This window comes from Psammomys obesus, unplaced genomic scaffold (genome assembly GCF_907164565.1).
Source record: "Psammomys obesus unplaced genomic scaffold, mPsaObe1.curated_primary_1811, whole genome shotgun sequence".
Lineage (NCBI taxonomy): Eukaryota > Metazoa > Chordata > Mammalia > Rodentia > Muridae > Psammomys > Psammomys obesus.
In genome coordinates this window covers 10,635,693-10,657,401 of record NW_026595981.1, presented here as the reverse complement: position 1 = coordinate 10,657,401, position 21,709 = coordinate 10,635,693, and the positions used below count along the sequence as shown (strand labels likewise).

The following is a 21,709-nucleotide window of genomic DNA, read 5'->3' as shown; positions in this document are numbered from 1 at the left end:
TCTGTACATATGTTGCTGTCATTTCTCTATAACTTCTTTATAGCGACACCATCCTGAAGCTTTGTAAGAAGGTTTATGGGAGAGCTCCTGCTGCTCTTCCAGGCCCACCTGCTTTTCTCTCCTTGCTGGGCGAGGCAGTGGCTGAGGAAGGAGAAGGGGAGAAACAGGCCAAAGGATCTCTTCCTGGCTCCTCACCACTGTGTCCAGGTTGGCAGCTCTCTGTGGCTCTCAGGGTGCTGAGTTCTGATAACTGCTCCCAGCAGCTCAGTCCCGAGGGTACTGAGGATTCCTGCTTTTGCTTACCTAGGCCACTTCCTGGTTTCTTTAAGGTCTAGCAACACCCGAAAGAAGTCTAAGAACCTCTTCAATATAGTTTTGTGTTTGCTACTGATTCCTGGCCAGGACTGTAACTCAAAGCCTTATTATGGCCTTTGTCTAGTATGCCTGAGGCTCCAGGTTCGGCCCAGCACTACAAACAAATGAGTAACTAAAATCCTCTTCTGTTTTTTTTTTTTTTTTTTTTTTGTGTGTGTGTGTGTGTGTGTGTGTGTGTGTTGTTGTTGTTGTTTGTTTTTTTGGGACAGAATTTCTTTGTGTAGCTTTGGCTATCCTGGACTTACTTTAGACCGGGCTGGCCTCAAACTTACAGAGATCCTCCTCCTTCTGCCTCCCTCAGTGCTGGGATTACAGTATTGTACCGCCACACCTGGCTTCTTTTGCGGCTTTTGATTACTACTACAAACTGGATCTAGTCTCATCCTTTTACTTTGGGATTTTCATTTGTTACATAGGAAACACAGCAACTCTCTTGAATTATTCCCCGGGGTTATCCATTTATGTATTATCACTGCTGTGTTAGAAACAGACCTAACCCAGGACTCATATGTGCTCAACAAGTGTGGACTGCTGAGCTTTGCACCTGTCTGTGTTCTCCTGAATTTTCCAAGGAGCAGCCAACTTCTCAGGCCAGCTGCTGCCTGGTGTGGCGGTGCCCACCTGTAGTCCCAGCTCTTGAAAGGCAAAGGTAGAAAGACTGAGAGCTCAGCCTTGCCCTTTCAACTTCTTTTGTTTGTTTTTTGTTTTGTTTTTGAGATTGGGTCTTCACTTTGTTCCCATGACTGGCCTAGAACTCACAAATACATGGGGCTGGCCTTGAAGCCATGGAGATCTGTCTGCCTGTCTGTTTGCTAAGTGCTGGGATTAAAGCCCCCATGCCTGGCTCCATTGCTTTTCATTTATCTCTTATTCTCAATATACTGTATTCCCTGCATAGAAATGGTATGAATAGATCCTCATTTCATTTCTTTTCATAAAAGAAGCCTCACATGCCAGGTGGTGGCAGGACGCACCTTTAATCCCAGTGCTTGGGGGGTAGAGGCAGGTGGATCTCTAAGTTTGGGGCCAGACTGGGTGAGCTCCAGGATGGCCAGGGCTAAGAGAGAAACCATTTTTTGAAAAAGCAACAACAACAACATAAAACCAACTAACCAAACAATCCAAAAACACCTCAGGCTTCAAAAAAACAAAATCAAACAGCCCACCCTAAACACTAAGGCTCTGCCTGTTTCCTTCTATCTTTAAATCATTATACATAAACTAAAGTGCTAAGGAGTCAAGCTAACCACACACTAGTTGCCACATTACCTGCAGATGCCCCAGGGAGAACGACCACACTTGAACACACAATGAGAGGTTGGTTGTTTTGTTTTGAGATAAACTGTCATGTAGTCCAGGCTAGCCTTAGGTCTTAAACTTCTGATCCTCCTGCCTCAGCCTTCCAAGTGCTGGGGTTGTAAGCATGAGCCTCTGTGCCCAGCTCTTAGAATGAGAAGCCTTGTCAATCTCCAGCACCAGTGAGCTGTGAGCCCTGCCTTGGGCATAACTAACTTAAACACTAAGGTTCAAGTCCTGTGTGTGTAGGCAATGATCCGCACGTAGACCAGAGATCATGAAGATGGTCACATCAAACACAGCAACAGTTACCATTTTAGGTTTTGAAACTAAGGGGGAAAACATGCAGAGAAGAAATAAACAGCTTTTTTTTTTTTTTTTTTTTTTTAAATGAATGTAATAACAGAAGAGTAATGAGGTTGGAAAACAGATGTGGACAAGAGGGGAAATCTTGCTACAGTGTGGCCCACACAATCTGGGGAGGAATGATAAAAAGAAAAACAACACAACTTTACAAGCTGTTTTGAGCCTGGAATTAAAAGGAGTAATCAAGCAAGGCTGCCTTATAAAGGGTCAGGGGGTAGCATCCCGCAGCGGAGAATAAGCAGAGCTCCTGCTCCTGCCCAGGCCCACAGTCTGGGAAGAAAGGGCTTCCCAGGCAGCAGCTTCTCACAGCGGATTCTAGATTCAGTGTTTAATAACTGCCATCTAACCTCCTTCCCCTGCCTACCCGCTCCCCAGGGAGGTACTTCCCTAATGGGTTAGCCCTTTTTAGTCTGGTTTTAGTCTCTGGCTCTTTATATTCTGACGGGAGGGGTGGGGGTGAGGGCCTTGGTCTATTTCTGTGACTTCCAGGCAAAATGTGTCAAATTAGATAAATGTGTGATGCTGGGTTGAGAACACACTCACTCTTTAAACGGTTTCTTCCCACACCCTTTCACCATGCCTGCCTCTCAGAGTCTACTCCAATGTGTATAAAACAACTGTAGCTAAATCCTCACGTGGGGAGTCTGCTTTTTAAACCTCACCAGACAGGTCACATTTGGGGAGCAGCACGGAGATGGAAATGCAGCCTGTGAGTATGAAGCCTGACCCTGTTGCTCACAGGAAGATAACTTCCTTCTACTCCTACGGGCCTTGTTACAAGCAGCGTTTTTTTATGGAGCAACAGTTATGACACTCATCAGTTTACCAAACTGTGTTAGTCTGTACAGAGTGTCTCCCGACGTGGGACTGTGAGAAAGCAGCCCACTGCAGTGGTCTGACGTGGCCTCTGAAAGCCTTCAAACTCAACTACTGAAGTCCAGCCAGTGTCTAATTTTACCCGTGAGTTCCAGGAGAGAGTAAAGCTGGTGGGAAGATTACAGAGTTCCTTGAAGCCCTGACCTTCAACAGGAAGAGAGTTGTCAGCCTTCATGTCTCTCACCCTAAATTCCAAGGCAAACAACAGTGGCTGAGCGTTTTATAACACGTTCCCATTGTAAAATTGCATATTCCAGAAACTTGATGCCGGCTCCCTCATTTTCCATAGACCTCATGTCAGTACCAACGCCTGATCTTAAACTGAATATTTTTACTTCAGCTTTTCGCTTCCAGTTTGTTGAATGTACTTTGGTTTCTCTGGCTGCCCTGTAAAGCTGTGGCGATCTGTTTCCATACTGACTAATTCTTGTACACATTCGGCTCAGATCACTGAATTAACAACCTGGGAATCTCTGAGAGCCCTAGTGGAAAAGAAGCTCCACAGGGATTTCTGGGGCTTTCTGTAAACAGGGAGAGAACGAGATTTGTGGTTCTTTCAATCTGGGCAGACAGAAACTGTTTAATCCTTTAGCAAGTTACTTCCTTTCTCCTCTACTACCTGTGAAATGGGTACAGTACACCCACCGGCAGGGGCTGTTGTGAGGATTAATGACAACCTGCTTTGAGGGACCTGCACAGTGCTTAACACAAAGACAGACAGTTATTGTCAGGTCTGTTCAAAGTCCTGTTAGGCGAGATGCCACCCAGTGGCACTCCTCTGGACAAAAGATGACCTCAGGTGCCCCTAAAAGCGCTAAGGGGATCAGCCAGCGGGAGAGTGGGAGTGATAGCGAGTGTCTGGTGTCTACGGGAGATCTCCAACATGATTGTCCCAGGCCAGGAATGGACCAGTGCCCATTTGAAGTCTGGTGCTCTGGAAGAGAACATGAGCCTCTTCTTAGAAGTAGGTTGATGGAAAGGAAAAAACAAAATGGCTGGAAAAGTTCAACAGGTTCATTAAGATCCAGAAGCTAACCAACCAGCTTTCTTGGGTAGCACCTCACATTGTTGCCAGAGACCTGTAAAAGGATGGTAACAGACAACCTCGGCTTCGAGCGTGGGACAGATCACCTGGGCTCAACCGTTGCAGCAATTACTGTGCTATGAAAGGCAGAGCTGGAGTCTAATAAGGAAAAACAAAGCACCAACAACCCTGGAACATTTTGCAGACCTCTGGGTCATTATCTGGCTGGAATTCAGTGTTCTCCAATTCTGTGTGCCCTCGAGAAGAATGGAGTTTCACACAGGTTAGTCCTCTGGGCACTGCTTATTCTCCTCAAGCTCTTAAAATAAAAACACAAGTAAAACATGGCATGGGGGTGACACCTGTAATCCCAGCACTCGGGAGGCAGAGGCAGGGGGATCTCTGTGAGTTCCAGGCCGGCCTAGTCTACAAAGCAAGTCCGGGGCAGCTGCGGCCACACAGGGAAACCCTCTCTCAGATAAAACAAAACAAAAAAACAGAACACCCCCCCAAAAGTAAAGTAAAACCAAGTGCTATTACTGAAGCGCTGATAGTGTCCCAGGTGTGAGTGCTCCCACACTACCTGTGTGCAAGAAGGAAACATTTAGCAAGGGCTCAGATATAGAAAAGTGCCATCTGGTACCCAGCAGAGAATAACAAGGTTGCTTCTGGCACTCAAACAAGCTGTTTAGGAAAGAAGTGCGCGCGTAGACCCTCAGGTTTAAGAAAGAAACCGATCGTTTAATCAGAAATGAATCAAGAATCCCCAAGAGCTCAAGGCTCCCTGCAACATCTGTCCGTTTAGGGTGGATTAATAAAATTGCAAGGGATGGGAAAATCTCATCTCGGAGGAATCGCAAATACGAATCCATATGCTGCAATAGGACGGGGCAGTCAGTGGTCAATATTTGGCTTAGGGTCTCTACTTCCTTTCCTGTAAGACTGGGCTTTCTAAACACAGGACAGAGGATGCAGCCCAGTCCTGTCACGTTAGGCGAGTCTGATAACATCTGTTATCACGAATTCCCCTTGTTAGAAAACCACGGCATAAAAAAATGAGCATCGTTCTAATAGAATACTTGATCCATGCTGTACTGTGATCACCGGAATATAGGGGAAGAAAGTGCTGGAAGGGGGCTCAGGGGAAAGGGACTGTGAGATGGTGAGAAAGGTAAAGGGCATGCTAGAGGGATGGAAAGTGATTGCATCTGTCACATGCAAAGAGTTCATCTAAGCAAGATGTGGGAGGCAAGACAGAAAGTATCAGGACCAATGGGAAAACAGAGTTTGGGGAACTTCTGTCTCCTGGATCTCTATGGAGTGTGCACACTGCGTGTGCGTTTCACTTACTAGTCACGAGGCCCCTCTGAGCAGTTTGCTGCTCACGTTTGAAAAGATTAAGCCACAGGCTAAGTGAAGGCCACATATTTGCTGCAAGGCTGTTATATCTTGGATTGTTTGATTGGTCCCAGAGCCAGTTCTTCCATCATACTTTAACCAAGACATTATGTGAGAAGGTAGCGACATGTAAGTGAGGTGTACTTCTATTCTGTTTTCAACTCTAGGATGGAGCCCAGGGTCTTGCACATGTGAGGTATATAAACCCTTCACTGCTGAATTATATCCCAAACCCTTGGCTTTTAAAGACACAGCGTATGAAGCTCAAGATCCTCCACCTCTGCTTCCAGAGCTCTAGACTTATGGGTGTGTGCCACTGTCTGGCTTCACTAAGGCTCTTAAGGAGAAAAAAAATGCTTTGACACAAGGAAAACTTCAGTTATATTTTGGTAAGATTCTCACATGTCTGCGGAAGTGTTCTAGTTAGAGGAAGAGGAGTGTATTTGTGAAGAAATGATCGAGTGTATTTGTAAAGAAATGACTGAAGACATGAGTCAAAAGCCAGAATGCTTTTTTTTATCAGCAATATCATTTTTAGTGCTTTAAAAAAAAAAGCCTTATGCCAAAAATCTTGAGTTTTTTGAGACAACCTGAGGACTTTCACGAAACCATGCTTAAGTATAGTACTGAGTTCTTCCCTTCCTGTGGGGTGAGGTTCTTGGGCTATGTGATGGAAATAGCCCCCCCCCCCCCCCGCCCAAGTTCCTTTTGAAATGATTGTTTTGTGTGGCTCTATCTCCAATGGCCATTGTGATTCCACTCCTCTGTGCCTTCGTGACTCAGTGTCTTCAAAGGCAAGAGGCAGGCATGGACCTCCAACACCCTGAACTCCATAGTTGAAGACATCCAGAGAAACTGCTTCTGCCTTGAAGGCAGGAGACCTAATGATCTCTGTAGGATGGTCTAGGTCAGGGCCACTTGTAAATCTCAGACTTTTCTATCAAAAAGAACCTTGGCTACATAAAGTCATCCTACCAGCAGAGGCTGAGGGCATGCTGGGTAACATCCACTCACTATGCCGGGTTTACAAAAAAAAAAAAAAAAAAAAAAGCCAGAAAATAAAATCTGTAGGATACAATTGTGATTTGGAGGTTAAAAAAATCTGTTTAACTAGGATCCTTTTTTAAGGCAAAAGGGTGGTATAGCCTTCCTGGTCCTTAAGCTCTAAGAGGAAATATGTATACAGTAGCTTGCCAAGAAAACCATCAAGAACTCAAGTTTCCTTCAAGTCAAACCCCATCACTTAATAAAATAATAAGGTATCGTTCACTGAACATCTAAACAAATTGCTAGGACGTTACCACAAACAGCTCAGGGAAAAGAACGGTGTGGTGAGTTTCCCTCATAAGCAGCTACAGCAGAAATTCCCAAGTCTCCAAGCCCTGCACACAGTATGGCTAAGACAGTCTATAAAAGAATTCCAAAGAAAGACCATTCCTCTGGACAAATTCCATTCTCTACAAACACAGCCCCAGAGCCACCCACACAGGCAGAGGCGCCAAAGCCAAGTCTCTCAGATTTTTAGGGACGCTGACACCTCATCCATGAGGATTTGCCCACTGTGGGCCCAGAAGTAAGGAGACAGAAGTCTCCAAAGCTGCAAGTGATGCTTTGGAGACAGTGATATGGAGAAGAGACATAGGAGAGCAGAATGTAAAAACTAAATAGAGCTTAGCTGGTCAAAGAAGTTTGGGTATGCTATTCCAACAGTCCTTCTCCCCCGTACCCCCTACCCCCCCCACCCCGTTCCCCTGAGAGGCTCGTTGAGACAGTGTCTCAGAACACACCTGGGACGGGCTTTAAGGCCTGACCCAACGGCAGCTTCCATCTCCCAGCTGTGGGATTACATACCCACCCCAGCACATTCAGCCTCAAGGTCTCTTCTTACCTCATCCAAGGGTAACCCTGAGGTGCGTGGTGACCCCTGTGCTTCGGTTCTGTTCCTTGGCAAACCCTGAGTGAGATTGGCTTGGGGAAGTATTTTTGACAAGTGATAGAAAAGGGAAACCGCTGATATTTTCATCCACTTCTGGGGTGGAGGAGAAGGTGAAGGAGCTTTGCTGATCTCTGGTAGTTCCCAAGAGAGCAGGCAACACATGAAACTTCAATAAGTCATTGTGCTCCTAAGACAATCACAGCTCTTTGAAAAATAAATGCCCACCAGGGCCTTCAGAACAACCTGAGATTAATGGAACAAGAGGCCCACAGAGGAAGGGATCAGGAAAAAAAGTGAGGTGACAAAATAGGGTCATTTCACTGTCACCAGGCAATATAGGAATGGAATGATTTAAGATGAAAAAACAAACACGTTCTCACTGAGGTCATATGAACTTGTAGTTGTTTTTTTTTTTTTTCTTCAGGTAAATGGTGGCATTGTTGTTGTTGTCAGGGAGTGGTAGAGGAGGGAAAAGAATCCAAAGGGAAGATCACAGAGGCATCTATGGAGGGGACTATTCTACTTTCTAAACTTTTCTTGTCTTAAAGAAGAAATATGCTGCTCGTAGCTGTGTAGGCAGCTAGAAAGTAAGTCATCTTCAGAGTGGAGTATTAGCACAGGCCTCCAGGGTCCTGCTGAGGGAGGCCGGCAGCAGCCCAGCAGGGCTAAGCCTCTTCAAGGTTTTAAATAAAAAAAAACATCCACTTAACTTTTATAGGGGATTGTTCCCTAATAACACACAAGGAAGGCGGCTGGCTCTCTTGAGTTTTCCAGCAGGCTTGTCTCTGTGTGAAGGAACAAGGGCACAACTGCCAACAGAGAAGAAAGCCTAAAGGATTTAGGTCTTAGGGGCATTAGCTGAAGGCTCTTTATCCAGCAGAGTTCCTTTTATATGTAAATTAGGCAGGACTCCATTCAATGACCAAGTTAGGCTGGCAGAGGTAAGGCCAGTCACTGTCTGAGCCTCGGTTTTCCTAAGAAAGCCAGGGAGAATGACTTACAGAAGACACACCATCTCTTCGAAGTCTCCTACAACTAAAAATATTAAAGGAAGTTAGCAAGAGAACCAAACAGGACCGTAACAGGGAGGAGCTCTGGGAATCTGGGCTGCTCGGATGGCATCTGGTCACAGGACTGACTTCTGGTGACTTACTCCCCCTTTACTCTGCCCTAGGCAACCCCAATTCTGTTGGTCTACTCACTAGTCATGCCATGTACCCAAGGCCACATTCCTGAAGGTGGCTCCGAATATTGCAACTGCAAAAATAACAGTAGTGAAAAAACCCGCAAACAATAGCACAGTGGGGATGTTATCACTACTAACTGACACTCGGAGCTCTGACTTCATGCCAGGTGCTGGAACGCTCACACGTGCTTGTTTATTGAACCATCCTGACAACTCGGTGGAGCAGATGCTGCTGCCATGATGTGTTTTGTAGATGAAGAAGCTGCGGCTGAGACAGAGCAGTTACACAGGGATGATACAACAGGGATGTTCTCACTGAAGTCACATGAACTTGTAGTTCATTCTTTTTTTTTTTTTTTTTAAAGGTAAATGATGGCTTTATTATAGCATTGTTGTCAGGCAGTAGCAGAGTGGCGATGAAAGCCAAACCAAAGAGGGAGAGGACCGGAGAGAAAGCAGGCTTCATACTGAGGGCAGTACAGAGCTCTTAGGACACCAGGCTTTTAACGCAGTGACTAGAAGCAGTGCTTCTAGGAGCCAGAGAACTCAGAGATAGGGACTCCAGGACTGTTCCAATGTCCCTGCCTAGAAGATGAGGACAGAGGATGAGATAACCTTTAGGGCCCTCTTCACCCCTGACCCTCTAACACAAGGGGCCCTATTCCATAAGGATCCAGGAACTGTTTAATTCCCAGGCTTAAAAAAATGTTCTTCATTTCTATTTTAAAAAAATTGCATGTTCCCGTGGCCCTGGAATGCCTGCCTCTGGCCCCTTTGGAGCCCTGGGTTATGTGAAAGCTGCTGTGCCAAGCTGGTCTAGGGGCGGGGCTGAGCCTTCCTGGCTGGCTTGTGACATGCTCCTGACGTACTGTGTGGTCAAGGAGCTGGAACTGGGGGGGCTGAACAAGGGCCAAGCCTTGCACTTCAGCTTCCTGACCTGGCAGCCATTCAGAGAGACCCTGCTAAGTGCTATTTCCTAAATACACTCTCTTTTCATAACAATCTTACCACATTGCTTTCCTTTACAAGCGCTCTTAAAAAAGGGAACTGGAGTCCTTCTGGTTAATCTACACAGACTACATTTGGAAACCATCAGAAACTGAACTCTAAACAAAACGTTATTAATGTGTTGTAATCTGCCCTCTATGTTGCAGATGAAAAGAAAATGTTTTATAGTTTTGGAGCATACGTTTTAATTGCCTTTTAAGAGTGCATATACTTTTAGTACTTCATGTTATAAAACTGTAGTATCTGTTTCTTGATAACTGTTGAGTGATCTCAGCTATTTTTATTAGCCCCCCCCCCCCATTTTCTCATCCTTTTCTCCCTTTTTCTCCTCAACTGCCACCCATGGGAAGTTCCTTTAGATCAAGCTTGATATGAAGCTTGCGTATTTGGGGTCTTCATTATAAATAGCTTCTTTACAGCCTCCACCTCACAGTAAAACACGTGTGCCTGAAAATGAGTTCCACAAAGATGGACTGGGTGGCTTTGTACAATGACCCAGGCTTGCTGGGAACCCAGCAGTCTAGCCTTTTCCCCAGTTGCAATGGCTTTTTTATGGGGGCCAGATGACCTGCTGAGATCTGATGCTCCTGCTACTTTTCTCAACTGTGCAGCTCTGTCCCGGGAGACTAACACATCAGTCAGCAACCCGGGAGGCTTCACAAGCAGAGTCTTGGATGCACTGTGATCCAGTCTTTTTCCAGCAGTGAATCCCAAATTCATTAGAACTGGGCCCAGCATTCACAAAATTTCCACCAGCCTGCCACAAGGCTGACAGACCCTAGAAAGCCAGGTCACATGCCGGTGTCTGCAGGAGCCGAGAGTTTTGTTGTTTTGCCTTCCAGTTAGGCTTACAGTACTAGTGATCTGCGCCTGGCTTACAGGAAATGACATGGCTGCTTTGGAGGAAGGGTTTGCTGGGGTAGGGCCAAGGCTTGGAAGCAGGAATGGCTGTGTGTCGGGCTCCTGAGTCATCCCTAGTATGAGGCTCGCCCAATGCCCTGAACATCTCTAGGTAGCCATCGGTCATAGACACTTTCTGAGATCATCCAATATGGGGCTCATGTTCAGGGGCCAGATTCACAGACTCCCTGAACCAGAACATCACTAGTGATTGTCTGGCCTATCACTCACTCCTGGGTTGGGGTGCAGAATCTGAGATGGGCAGGAACTCTCACAGAGCTCTGAGTGTTTCTTATGATCCAGATCTGGTTTAGCTCAGGAGCCTGGCTTTCAGCTCTCTCCACCAGCTCTTCACCAAATCCACGTATTCATGGGAACTCTCTGCCAGGAGTGCCCCAAGATGGTCTTAAAAATGGGAGGCTGCTTTCTTTCTCTTTCTTGATGGGTATAATCACCTTTCTTGTTCTGAGGTCTCCAGCACTCCCTAATGCTTTCTGATGAACTGGGCATTAATTAGACCTTGAAACAGCAGAAGTGCTCAGTGATGGCCTAGTTCTCCAAAGCAGAATTACTCATGGTGTATGAAGGAGCACTTGTTTGTTAATCTTTGGTTTGAAATTACTAGAACGTGTGTTTAGCTTTTACTGTTGTTTGCAGGCAGGGCCTCATGCATCCCAAGCTTGCATCAAGCTTAGCCTATGCCCAAGGCTGGCTCAAAAATGATCTTCCCTCATGCTGAGAGTACAGGCCTGCAGCACCACCACAGAATTCGTGCGTTAAATTAGATTTCCTTCCCTGTCCTTCTTTTAATAACCTGGTACTTTATAAATGTGCTGAGGAAGACAAATGAACTAGAAACACATTCAGCCACAAGGGAGCATCTCTCTACAGGGCCCAGGCTATGAACTCTCCTTAAAGTTCCTCCCAACAACCCAAAGAGAATGTTAGCCCATTTCATAATCTTCTTTCCTTCTACAATGGCTGCTGCTACTCCTATTTAGTCACTTTGATGTGAGTGTGTGGCGGGGGAGGTGACCCATCTCAACTTTCTTCATGTAATTTCAGTTGAGAATCTTTGTTGTGGGTGATTTCTTAATGCCTAGGGTCATCCCCATAGGAAGCTTCAAGAGCTTCACGTATGGTTGGCACTATCCAGTTCTAGACTCTCAGCTAGAAATAGAAGCCCTTCCTTCTGGACAGACAACAGGTTAGTTACGCCACTGCGAGCTGCATATGGTGGATCCCAGGAAGGAAGGACTGCCATGAATTCAAGGCCAGCCTGGGCTACATAGTGAGACTGTATCTCAAAACTCCCCAAACCAAAACAACGGGCAGAGCACAGCCACCTAAACACTCATGGCCATAACATTCCACCATTTTATAAAGTCTTGTTAAGAATTATTTTCTGAAATTCCTGAAATAATACAGGGGTTTGGGTGGGGGGCTTCCCCCTACAGCAGTAAAGAGAGAATGCTTCCATTTCATAACGTTTGGATTGATGGGGGCTTCTGAGACAGACTCGCCCAGTCACAGTTCTGTTGGGACACAACTAGCACCTCTGCTTAGGATTTTAGCAATACCGTTTTTTGGGTGTGCTTCATGACCTTTTGTTCTAGCAAATAAGCCCTTGGAGGATTAAAATTAACTTTTCTCATCCCAGTTTAAGGAGAGCTCTGTTCTGGGAACAAAATAAAGTGGAGAGGGCAGGCCAGAGGCATACAGCAGTGCAGCAGGGAAATGCAGACACTGCTTTAAGGTCTGTATTTTTAATAAAATTTTACAGAAGTAGCAGAGAAAAAAAAAGGAAAATATTAATCTAAGAAAGGTCATTGAAGAAGGAAGCTTTATGTTCCCAGTCCTCATAAGCACACATTTTTTGAGGAGGTTAATTAGGAGACTAAACATAGAGGACTCGTGCTTGCTGAGCTGCATCTCCTGCCCTCCTAAGAATGCTGGAAAAGGGAATGTTGTACTTCAAACTCCCTGATCTATGCATCCTAAGTAGCCCCTCACCATATCCGATGGACCTCAGACAGAACACATAGAATATTCAATGAGGTTCTGGTGTCCAGTGTGGTTAGAAGGCTGATTACCAGGCTATCAGGACTGGTCATCTGCCTGCCACAAAGCTGGCTAGATCAATTCCCACAGTGACACGCTCTTGGAACTGAGTGTCAGTGCCCCTTCCTGTCTGCGGAGGGAGCACAGATCAGGCACATTCTCACCACATGGCCTCTGCCCCTGATCCTATATCTAACCCTTCCTCCCAGGCCTGAGGTTCCGTGGGAATTCATGCCACACTTTTATACCCTTGACTGCTAGTATCTCTGTATTTTTCTTTTCTTGAAAGGTCCTGGGAAACAGCCTGTAATTATCACAGGTTTTCTTCCTCTTCCTCCTCTTCCTCTAGGTCTTACTAAAGAGCTCCCACTGTCCTGGAGCTTGTTACATAGCCTAGGGTGACCTAGAACATCAAACTCAAGGTCTCCTTGGGAGCTGGGATACGCTAGACCCTCTGTCTTCCTCCTACTGTTGTAAAGTGCCAGCCAGAGTTCACAAATCCACCCCTTATCCAGAGAATAAGCACGTCGGAACAGCAGCCGGTGTTCAGAAGCACCCTCAGAGGTCCCGCCTGCAAAGAGGCTCTCTTAGGCTGTGTCAGTTTCCTTCAGGTCACCAAGAAGCAAGGTTTAAGTGCCCAGAGAGGCTGAGAGTTCAAAAGCAGCTAATTCAAAAGAGATTTCCAAGCCTGCCTCCAAACCAGAAGATGTGGAACTCAGGAAAGCACACTAAGGAAACAACCCAGCAAACGCCCCCGCTCCCCTCGTCAACCCTCAAAGGGAGAGCGACGTGCCAACGTGACAGCCTTTTAAAGCAGCCGGTCCCAACCGCAAGTGTGGCTCCCTTTCCAGCACAGGGGTGGGCAGGGGAGCGAAACCAAGACAAGTCTGAAGCCTGCCAAGTGAGACGCACGTGACTAGAGACGGGGCCAGACAGAGCCAGCCCGCAAGAAGTGGCTGCGCTCTCCAGCCATCCTCAGGTAGGGTATGCTGCCCTGTGTGCAAAACTGCTCAATAAAATTTTACTGCCAAGGCGAAAGGAGAAACATCTGCTCTGCTCAGGAGCAGCTGTGGTCAGCAATACGGCAGCTGGTCCAGGGCCAACGCCGCCACTGCTGGTGGATGGTATTGTGGTCACTAGTAATTACTTTGGAGAATTTCATGGAGACAAGGATAACCAAATAGACAGAGAATATTTTTATTTTACTTTCTATCTTTAGCCCCCAAACAAGAAAATGGTGACATGTTACACAGAAATCAGAAGCCCAAGGCAGTCCACATTCTTCATGGTGGAACTTTTCATGTTAAATGACTAAAATTCTTTAAATGGTACGTGCCTGATAAATGACATCCTTCACCCCCATCATTTCTGACTAGAGAGCTCCTATAGACTGCATCAGCTTTTTTAAGTTTTTCCTTTCTGACATAAGTTTTAAAATATTGTAAAAAAAAATATGAAAATTACATTTAGCAAATCAAGAAATGGTTCAAGGTTTTTAAAAACCCCAACTTAAAGTTTATTTATTTTCAAAGGTAAATGATTTGCCCTGTGGTGGAAAGTGCAGTGTAAATAAATGTCTGCTTAATGTAACAAGTTGTCACAGTTTTTCATGGACTGACAACTGTCAGACAGTAGCAGTTAAATTAATATAGACTGTACTTAAAAAATTAAACACTTGAGAAATAACCTTTTAAGCCAGTGGAAAATGACAAAGTCTAAGACATTTCAATCAAGTTAATTTGGGTATCAGAAGCAATGCATTTTCCCACCAGAAACTATATGAAAAATGAAATTAAGCAAAATGGGTCTCTGAATGCTAGGATAACACCGGGCAGGGGAATGGGCACCATCGCTTGTCAATTAGGTTATTACACACGCACAGTCCTTCATTTTAAATCATGCCAGAGCCGAATGGTGGATGTTATATCAAAGTAAGACAGGACTTGCCATTTACAAAGAGAGATTTTACTCCCTGCCCTCCTAGACAAAGGGTTCTGCTGTGTTTCCAGACTGTGTTGGCTCATTTCCTAGACTCAAATGAGTCTCCTGCCTCAGCCTTCTGCCCAGTAGCTGGGTCTACTGAACAAACTACTGAGCTCAGAAATTCTCGTTCAGAGGGAGCCCTAACCTACAGCAAGTAGTCTGATGAAGCCACATGGGTTCCCATGAGGCCATGCCACGTGAGCCATATCCAGGATGTTCTAGGGTCTTTCCCTAGTTCACCCCGGAACACTCCGCTTCCTAGAACACATGTGAATAGTCTTGGAGGCAGCAGAAGAGGTCAGGAGAACATTTTCAACCGGCTCTGACTCCACCTGGGGGAACCCCAGCATGGACACAGAGCAGCTTCGGGGTCTCCGTAGCTGCACGGCCCACCCACCTGGACGGGAAAGGTGCTCAGGCCCAGACTTCTGGGCACAGTGGCACCTCAGACAGCTTACTTGATCCTCGCCCCTGCTTCCTTTTCTTTCACATGCCAAGGTTTCGCCTTGGACTTGAGCCCCCACCACACATTCCCCAGACCCTAAAGAGCCGCCCACCAACCCACATGACCTTGCAGGAAAGGCAGGCATAGGGTCCTCTTGCTTTTGTTTTCAACCACACCTTGAGACCAGGAAACAGAAGAAGCAACTTTAGGGCTCCCTCAGGAGCTGATGTTTTACAAGCTCAGCACCTCACAGTTGCTAGGTTAAAGCCCTTCATCTGAAACTGCTGAATGCAGGCACACAAGAGCCCTCTGACTTTGGTTTGGGTACATAAAATTTTGTACTAGAGAGAAAAATTGATTGACACCAGATGGTTTGAGGACAACTTTTTAAAAATAAGCAATGTTATATAGATCAATAATATTTGATTAAATACTTCCTAAAATTGCAGTCTGTCATGCTCCCCTGAGAAAGACAAACAGCAAATCAGAAACAACAGCAAATGGGAGGGAGCTCTAACATCCTGCTGCTTCTGTGTATATCCTCTGGCCTGCTCTTCAGGATGGAGTCTCAAAACTCCAGGCTACCCCAAAGTTCTTACATCCAAGTGTTGGAATTTACAAGCATTTGCCACCAAGGCTAACGTAATACCTTTGTCTTCTAAATGCAGACTAGGGGCTGAAGGGCTGGAGGGAGGGCTGTTCTCAAGTCACAGTGAGGCTTGCACAGTGACAGTGGCTGAGGTGAATCTGAAGGCTTATCCCCTCGCTGAGGCCCACCTCACCAAGAAGCTGCTGGACCTTGTTCAACCGTTGAGCAACAACAAGCAGCTTCAGAAAGGAGCAAATTTGACCACCAAACTATTCCACAGAGTTCACGTGATGGCAGTAGACGCTGAGGCCTTGGAGATCATCCTGCCCCTCCCACTGCTGAGTGAAGACAAGAACATCTCCTACATATTTATGCACTCCAAGCATGTTTAGGACGGGCCTGTGGGGTTTCCAGGCCTGTCACTGCCTGTTTGGTTACCATCATAGAAGGTTCTCAGCTTAAGCAGCAGATCCAATCCATCAGGAGTCTACTGAAAGACTCCTGGTTAGGCCAGTAGCCTCTGCCCTTTCCTGTCTACTCTTACCCTATTTGTACAGCATATTGTCTGTTAGCACATAGTGTTTTCCACCAGTTTCTATTGTAAGTACTGTGCTACAAAGTAAAAAGAAGCACTTAAGAGTACTTGTTGCTATTTCAGAGAAGCAGAGTTCAGTTCCCAGCACCCAAACAGCGGCTCACAACTATGGGTAACTCCAGTCCTGGGGATCTGACACCCTCTCTTGGCCTCTTTGGGCACTGCATCCGTATGAGGATGTACACTCACACACTCAGGTATAAAGTAAATTTTCAAAAAAGGTAGAGCTAAATGAAGGATATGAGAATGAAGCAATTTTAACACAAAAATAGGGCAATTCTCTGATTTTTTTCTGTTAATTTTTTAATAATTTCTAGCCATTCTACTTCCAAACGAATTCATTTACTCTTTATTCATTCTGTTTCCAAATTCAGTCATTTACTTAGACTGAATGGGTTTCTTTATTATTTTTCATCTTAACCTATTGAAAACCAATTTCTTTGTCTTTTAGTTAGTACCGTTTAAAAGACTGGCAAAGGAAATCTTGTTAATAATTACATACAATGCAATATTGCCAAAGGAATCATAAGTAGCTTCAACTTCCTTCTATTTGCCTCTATATTTTTCCTACAATAAATGTTAGTTGGGGGAAAATGTAGCCTAATTGTAATTTAATTGCTGTTCCCCCCAACCCCCGGCCTTTTGTCTTATTTTCATCTATCTGCCTGCCTGCCTGCCTGCCTGCCTTAACACACTTCTCTGGGGGAAGCACGGGAAATGTCATCTCCCAGCTCTACACAGCAGAGAGCAGTTACTCCTTTCGCTTTTGAAGTTTCAGGCAGTGGATGAATCCATTCAGGTAAAGTAAAATCCTGAAGGTCATGTCAACGGTGCTTCACTCTAGAGCACTTGCTTTTCCATCTTCAAAAAGAAATGTCTGTTTTATTGTTGTTGCGTGTGCTGGAGTTTTATGTCAATTTGACACTAGCTACAGTGTCAAGCTACTTTACAAGAGAGAACCTCAATTGAGAAAATACCTCTATACAACTGTGCTGCAGGCAGGCAAGTCTGCAGGACGTCTCCTGTATTAGTGATCACTGGGGGAAGGCAGTGGTCGGGGCAGTGGCCTGGGTTCTATAAGAAAGCAGGCTGAGCAAGCCCTGAGCAAGCCCTGAGCAAGCCAGGAAGCAGCACTTCTCCTTGGCCTCTGCATCAGCTCCTCAGCTCCTGCCTCCAGGTTCCTGCTCTCTCTTCCTTAGTAATAGACTACGATGGGAATGTGAGCCCTTTCCTCAAGCTGCTCTTGGTCACAGCAACAGTATCCCTAAGATACTGGATTTTGCTCCTGGTACTGGAAACTGAACCTAGCACCTTACTCATGTTAAGCACACATTGTACCCCTGAGCTACACCCTGAGCCGAGTCTGAATTTTCTTGAGATACAACTGTGTAGAAGTCTATGCAACAAACTGAACTGAAATTAGAATTCAAGACTCTGAATTTGGGTCTGGGCCTCTACTCCCAGAAGATTTTGATGGAAAATAATTTCTTATCTAATATGAAGTTTAGGGAGAATCTGCTACAAATAACTTGGGATAAAAGATGTTAAGATTATAAATTAATTTCTCAGTTAGAATGAAATTGCACCAGATTTGGTAGAACATGCCTTTATTGCTAGCACTTGGGAGTCAGTGGCAAGCAAATGTCTGTGAGACTGAGGCCAGTCTGGTCTACATAGTGAGTTTCCAGCCAAATATGAAAAAACTTTAGACTCGTATGTACCACACACAAAAATCACCTCAAAGTATAAGACTTTACACAGGGCCTGAAAGGCAAAAGTTCTAAAAGAAAATGGGAAGCTGCTGTGGGCACTGACCTTGGCAATGAGGTGCCGGATGTGACTCCAAAAGCATGGGTAACAAAGCAGCAGCAACAACAAAGGGAGTAAAACAGGACCTGAAAGCTTTTGGATTGCAGCTGTTTAAGACATGCTCTTGCTACATTTACAGGCGCTGGGATTATAGGTGTGTGCTACCACATTCCAACTGGTTTGATTCTGTAATTCTACTTCTCTGGAGACTGAAGCAGGAAGATGGTGAGTTCAAGGGCACCCTGGACTTCATAGTGAAGCCCAGTTTCAAAAAGAAAAATGGAGCCATCAGTGGTGGCACATGCCTCTAATCTCAGCACTTGGGAGACAGAAGTAGAGAACGACAGCCAGGGCTACATGGAGAAACCCTGTCTCAAAAAACAAAGAACCCCCCAAACCCAAATAAGGAAAAAAATGGGAACACAGTCCAAGAATGGATTCATGGGAGGGGAACTCTCAGTGCTTATGAGAAAACTCCAAGATAACAAGAGTCTTGTGAGCTCAGTTTCTTCAAGTAACACAATTCCTGCTCCTCCCAGGTGTAGTGAAGAGGAGTTTACTGTGGTTGTTGTTACTTATATCCTGGTGATTGCATACAGTGTGACCTTTTTAACCTTCAGGATACAAATTAACCTGATAATAAATAAATAATAAATTTATTTCTGAATAAAGTTGGCAATTGCATGAAGCTTTTTTTTTTTTTAAGATTTATTTATTATTTATACAACATTCTGCCTGCACACCAGATCTTACTATAGATGAGCCACCATGTGGTTGCTGGGAATTGAACTCAGGACCTTTGGAAGAACAGTGAGTGTTCTTAACCTCTGAGCCATCACTCCAGCCCTGCATGAGGCTTTAGTCTGCTTCATTTTTAGTCCCCTCCTCATCTCCCAGGTTGGTAAGTATGCACAGAAAAGACTCACTGTAGACTGCTAGTGGGGATGTAAACAGATACAGTGTTGAAAACAGCATAGGGGTATCTTACCTTTTTTTTTATAGATTAAAAATCTAGCAGCTACACTTTAGGGTACCCATCAAAAAATAAAAATAAAAATCTGGTTCTTGACGAAAGACCCCTCTTCCTGTCTTTACCTTTGCATTTGTCACAATCATCAGAACACAGAGGCAAAATGGATGTCTATTTATAAACAAATGGATAATGAAAATACAGTATATAAAAAAACATCCATCTCTAAAAAGGAAAGAAATGTTGCTAGTACAAACTTGATGTAAGTTTCACAGAATGAGGTAAGCTAATTACAGATGGGTAACTTCTATCTGGTTCCATTTATCTAATAGAACACTGAATCTAAAATCTACAAACACTTACAGAAAGAAAGGATGGTGATTACTGTGGCCCTAGTAAAGGGAAGGTTAGGAAGCATTAGTCACACCCCTTCCATTATGAAGGATGAGTAAGGGCTGGGGATGTAGCTCAGTGGTAGAACACTTGGCTAGTACACACGCACAGTAATAATGTAACATTGTGTTACATTAACATTTAAATACTTCAAAAGTGTAACATCAATACTTAAAACTCTTGGGACAGAATACTATTATGGCGAATGTTTTCACACACACACACACACACAGTAGAAAGTAACTTATGACAGATTTATGGTATAGAGCTTGCTTCTTGAACTGTGGTTCACAGCCTAGGGATCGTGTAAATGAATATATGGATTGTAAAATATTTGGCAACAGTAAAAGCCTCCTGAATGTGTAAAAACTGAAGTTTAATTCAACATCAGCCATGTAACAAATCTGAAGTGTTTTCTGTCAGCACTCACCTGTGTTACATGGTGAGGTTTCATGTGAATTTGCCTCTGAACAGTGAACATGACACCAAGGAACACTGCCTGGAAACCTCAGCTCAGACTTCAGCCTACCATGTTATGGTATGCATCAATTTTAATGTATATCTGAAGTGTTCTACTCTTGGGGGAACGTAAGTGTTTAACTGCAGAAAACAAAATGTAGTATTTTCCCACTATTATTCTTTCACATACAAGTATGTATTAATCTGTCTTTGGATTGTATTATGTTAGAATGTTTCATTTTAAAATTTAAGTCATTGAACTGAGTTGAATTTTAAAAATTAAAAAATTTTTGTTTTGGGATTAGGAAAGAATTTCTGCTAATCTTTAAAAAACACTCTTGAGGTTCTCTAGAGGAATAGAACTTATAGAATGAATCTCTCCCCCCCATGTGTGTATGTATGTATGTAATATATATCATATATTATATATGATATATATACACACACACACACACACACACACACACACATATATATATATATATATATATATATATATATGTATGGGATTTATGAGAATAGCTTACAGGCTGTGGTCCAGCTAGCCCAGCTATGGCTGTCTTATCAACAGAAGACCCAACAATACAGTATTTGTTCAGGCCACGAGGCTGGGTGTCTCAGCTGGTCCTCATGCTAGTGAAGGAATGGACCTGCTAGCAAGAATGAGAGCATGCAGGTATGGAGAAAGCTGGCTTCCGGCTTCCATGCCCTTCGTATAGGCGGCCGGCAGCAGGTGCGGTCCACAGTAAATGTGTCTTCCTCCTCAAAGATCGCGATTAGAAGTGGGTCTTCCCAATTCTAATATTTAATAAGAAAAAAGATCCCAGGGACTGGAGCTATGGCTCAGCAGTTGAGATCACAGGCAACTGTTCTCAGAAGGCCTGGAATCAATTCCCAGCACCCACATGGCAGCTCTCAACTGTCAATAACGGTTCCAGGGCCTCTGACACCCTCACACAGACATACATGCAGGCAAAACATGAATTACCATAAAATAAAAATAAATTATACATTAAAAAAAATTCCCTCACAGGTGTGGTGTCCAGCCATTTGAACTTTAGTTAATTCCAGATGAAATCTAGTTGACAACGAAGAACAGCCATCACAGGCCCTAAATATAATTCTGCCATTCTGTATGAAATAGCATTCTCAGCGTTGATTATTATAAAGTCAACACATGGATGAACTCTGAAAAATATTGCATTTAGTTGACATCCTTTAGTATCACATCCTCAGCCAAGGTTTAATTATTTTATGAAAATTAAAAAGCACAGCGATCTGATTCATATGGAAATTTGATTTTAAAATATTATAGACAGAGTCTCCTACATTCCAGGCTGGCCTCAAACTATGTAGCCGAAAATGACCTTGAACTTCTGAACCTCCTGTATTCATAAACCCAGACTTACAGGTTTTATGTGGTGCTGCCAACCAAACCCAGGGCTATGCACACAAGGCAAACATTCTACCAACTGGGCTACTCCCCCACCCCAGGCTGCTTTCATCTGTAATAAATTATAAATTCTATGCACACCAAAGAATCACTCGGTGTTCAATTATTGATAAACTCAAAAAATCCCACATATATTAAAATGTACAACTCACCAGGTATGGTGGAGCACGACGTTCCTGTCTAAAAAGAACTGCCCCCACCCCAGCCCTTGAAGGGGGGGGGGAAAGAAAAGAAAAAAGAAACGAAGATAATAATGTCTCAATAAATCAGTGGATTTTAAAAAAATGTTTGGTTTGAAGGTGTATTAGTTACTTTTCTGTTACTGTGATAAAGTTCTATGTCCAAAAGCAGGCTAAGAACTAGAGTTTATTTTGGATAATGGTTCGGGACGAAGGAGCTCATCATGAAGGGGAGGCATGGCAGCAAGGACAGATATGATGGCAGGAGAAGAAAGCTGAGAGATCACAAGCTTAACCACAAGCATGAGGAATACCAAAGGGACAGGGCTTTCAACTCTCAAAGTCCACCCACAATGACACACTTCCTCCAGCTACGCCGCAAATGCCTAGGCAGTGGGAGACATTTTC

At 44.4% G+C, this 21,709-nt stretch overlaps 1 protein-coding gene and 1 pseudogene across 1 annotated transcript in view; one reads left to right on the top strand and one right to left on the bottom strand.

Annotated features, from left to right (window-relative positions):
* Positions 1-21,709, bottom strand: part of Bcas3 (BCAS3 microtubule associated cell migration factor) — a 440,143-nt gene that overhangs the window by 113,279 nt on the left and 305,155 nt on the right. The window lies entirely within an intron of this gene.
* Positions 14,758-16,022, top strand: LOC129685965 (NHP2-like protein 1; annotated as a pseudogene).